The sequence below is a fragment of the Nestor notabilis genome, unplaced genomic scaffold (genome assembly GCF_000696875.1).
Source record: "Nestor notabilis isolate BGI_N333 unplaced genomic scaffold, ASM69687v1 scaffold11614, whole genome shotgun sequence".
In the NCBI taxonomy this organism is placed as follows: Eukaryota; Metazoa; Chordata; class Aves; order Psittaciformes; family Psittacidae; genus Nestor; species Nestor notabilis.
This window is the reverse complement of record NW_009925183.1, coordinates 1,087-5,042: the sequence shown is the minus strand read 5'-3', so window position 1 is coordinate 5,042 and position 3,956 is coordinate 1,087.

Genomic DNA, 3,956 nt, shown 5'->3' with positions numbered 1-3,956 from the left:
CCCCCCCCCCCCTTCCCATTACTTAATTCAGGATGCTACCAACTTTTAAAGGCCCCAGCATCCTCTCAGCCTTTCATCCTGCTGGATTAGTGTTACAAATCCCAAACTGTGGTAGGGATCAGACCTGTAGGGCTGGTAACCTGAGGTTCAAATTAATCAGCCCACATTTACAGTAGTTTACTGCACAACTTTCAGATCTCTCAAAGCCAGGGCAAGCAAGAGAGAGACAGAAGCTTGGGGTTTAGTGGGATGCAAACCCACAGAGCCAACCTCAAGCAGGTACACAGGCTATCAAAGGCCCCTTACTTATCAACACCAGGCAGTAGCCACCCATTCTCTACAACAAGACACCCCCGGTCCTCACTCATCCTACTGCAATATACTCCACAACATCTTGCTAGAATACTTCTGCGTTCCCCCACCTACAACTTCCTATAATACTTCTTCCTCCCACACCAGCCACATCCCCCACAACCCTCAACATTCCAAGTGCAAGGCAGGAACACTGCTGAGTTCCAACTCTAAGGATGCCAGGCAGCGTAGCAGGGGCTGAGCAGCGGAAGAGACACCCAGAAGACACAAAGCTCTTGCTCTACAGCTGGTACATACATAGACTCCATCCAAGAGAGAAACCTCAGGACTGGGTGGCCAGAGGATCTGTTTGAGTGGCCCAAGTCATAATAATGAGTACACCCAAGCTAAAGACCTGGTCCTTGTGAAGGCCAAGTATGTTGTGAACTTCATGTAGCCCTGGACTGGAGGTATGCACACAATGTTTGAGGAAACCACAGGGCCTCAAATAGCTCCTCATTCATCTCACGCAGCAGTTTTCCTCTGGGCCTGCTTGTATACAAGCCTGACCCAAAAACTGCCCTGTGGTGTGTACTTGCTTGGGCAGGACACCCAAGGTCATGTGCTGTAGAGGCTGTCTATGAGCCATGCAATCGTGCTGACTCCAGGAAAGGGAACTGCCCAGGCAGGAGCTGCAGGGGCAGTGTCTCACGGGCAGTGCTGCTGGCACAGCTGAGCACATGAAGACAAGATGCAGTTTCCTCAGTCTCCCTGGATAAGCAGGGCCCCAGCTGCCCTAACGAAAGAACCACTCTTCCCATCCCACAGGGAGGCAGTAATGGAAACTCTCTTCCCAGAAGCAGCGAACACACACGATGGGAACCTCGGATGCTAAGACAATGTAAGGAGTGACCAGCCCCAAGCCAGTGGGAGAGCCCAGCAGCAGGACAAGCAGTGTGTGGACTGGCTGATGCACAGCATGGGCTGCGACTGAGGTCTGTGGGGCCACCACAGCTGCTCCTTTCAGCCTGCAGATAAACAAGCTCTCCAACTGCAGAGCACAGTATCACTTTGGACTTCTCAGAGCGCATATGAGGAAGAGAAATCATGCTGGCACACCACGCTGGCCCACAGCATCAAGTGTGCACTGAACAATAGATTTCCATGGGTCCAAACACAAAGCTATTCCCCACAGTTCCCACAGAATCCAAGTGTACTCTCCTTTCCACATGTACTTCTGTTCCAAGGAATATTTTTGCATGGGGAAAGTAAAAATCTGTGCACTACAGACTTTCTTGAGAAACTAGGAATGAAATACACACAAACCCATTCCACACTGACCCTGCCTCTCGTACAGCAGGAAAACCTCCTAGTAGCGGGCAATTGCTCCATAAGCCCTCAGTGATTTTGGGATACAGAGTCATATCCTAGAGAAGCCATCAGGAAAGATGAATCCATTGGTACTAATGACTTCTTTACTGAGAACTGTACAGGCAATGAAACCATGTTACAGTGCCCAGACCTCTTCATCACTGGGCAGCAAGAGAGGTGGAGGAAAATGACCATGAGGCGAAATTCCAGCTTTCAGATGAAGGCAAGTTCTCAACTTCATCTCCCTCCTTTGCCTCAATACATTCTTCTGCAGGAAAGCTACAGACTGCTTTGACCTCCCTGAGGTTTCCCCTGGCATTAATTAATGTGAAGTTAATAAATGCACATCTTTAGTAAAAGGGAGAGACGGCCAAGGCAGAGCTGACACACACATGGGGCTAGTCCCTGCGCCAGCCTGCCAGGAAAGAACAGAAAACCCCAGTACTCCTGGATGGCATATAACAAATACAGGCACACCACCAGTAATAGGACATAGCATATGTTTTGAGTTCGCACACCCTGAGGAATAAATAGTTGCACAGAAAGGCAAATTTATGCAGAGTGTAAGAGACACATCTGAAATTACCCAGTCAGTATTTATCAAGTCAACGTGAATCACACTAACACAATTCTCCTCTCACAGAGTTATCAACCACAGCTCTGGTGTTCACAACATGCAACTTCTTGAGGGGAACAAGAACAGAACTAAGCAGCAAGGTAGCACGATCACACATGGAGCAGTGCTCCACAAACCTCTGCGAGGCTGCAGCGTCAGACACGGAAGCTCGAACACCCACAAACACATTACAAAATTACTACACCCCAGGACGACAAAAATACCTTTCAAGTTGATAAGAACCGAGTGGCAGGGAGCTCACAGGTGATGGGTGCTGCGTGGGAGACAGCAGGAAGTCACTTTCATTGTAGGCATCAACTTAGCTGGGGGAGGAGACCACGGGAATTTTGTTGTACGCACGTGCCTGGCTTGTCTGAAGCACACAACTGATACACTTAGATTTGGACCAACCCTAAGCTTTTGTAGGTGCAGACCTATCTCAATGAGTGTTCTAAAAGGGTTCTAAATTGGGCTTGCTTTTTGGTGAGGGTCACAGGGTAAAATAGGTATGCTGGACCATTGACAGGCTGTAAAATTGCCCTCCAGGAACAGACTGGGTCCCATGTTAGGCCATGACTGCTCTCTTTCAGTTCCTGTGACAGTGCTGCACCTTTGGTATAGCCTGAGTTGCACCAGAGCTCTAATCGTCTCTGGCTCCCCCTTCAACACATACACACAAGCGTAAGGCTTGGTAAGAGTAGGACCCCTTGAAAAGATGTGGAGAAGCATTCAAGTACTGAACAACCCCCCAAAATGGATATACCTTCAGGGTTCATTTCCTCAGTGAAATGAATCTAGTTTAGAATACTCTAATCTCCTTTACTTGGTTTAGCATAATAAGACTTCTACCAAATACAACAATCAAATAAAGGTTTTTGCATATTAACAGCTTCTCCTCTGTACGTTGATCTCTCATACCCTGCCACACAATTCCCTGTACTGGTTCATTCATTCAACAGTACTTTGCTGTTTATCCAACTCTACATAGTAGACACAGTTAGATTGCTTTGATAATGCCTTTTAGTAGAGATTTCTAAGCCCTCCATTAGTCACCTTTACTCCCTACTACACAAACCATCAGACTGAGGTAGACACACAATGGAATGTACCCAGGGTAACTGGGCAAGGGATGAAAACACACGCAGCCAACTCTGCAGGCCTCTAAAGAGCTACAGAGCATCCTCTGCCCTACCAGAGGGGCTGATACAAACCAGCATTTACACAACAAAATCAGCATCTTCCCTGCATCAAGATGTCAGTGGAGAACCATGGATTTTTCCACCTCCCAAGGAATTGCTCTAGCTATATGGAGACTACAAGGATCAGGCTTTGAACAACCACTGAATCCAAAGAATCCCTTGGCTTGTGCTCTTCCCTTTATGAAATAAAGGTTCCTTTACTTTGAGCATTTATACTGCTCAATGTCCGCCTTACACATGCAGATCCCATAAAACAGGCTCACAGGGAAAAGTAATGGGAAGCAGAAGTACACTAATGTAATCTGAACTGGAGCTAACCTTGTTTGTGTGCAGGGCTGATGATGAAAGGGGTTGTCAGCAAGGGAAGAGATAGGAAAGCAGAACATACATGTTATGATAAAACCAGGCTGTGGGGCTCCCGGCTCCAGAGCGACTAGAGGAAGAGCATCAGAGTGATACACCACCATTCAAGCTCAGCA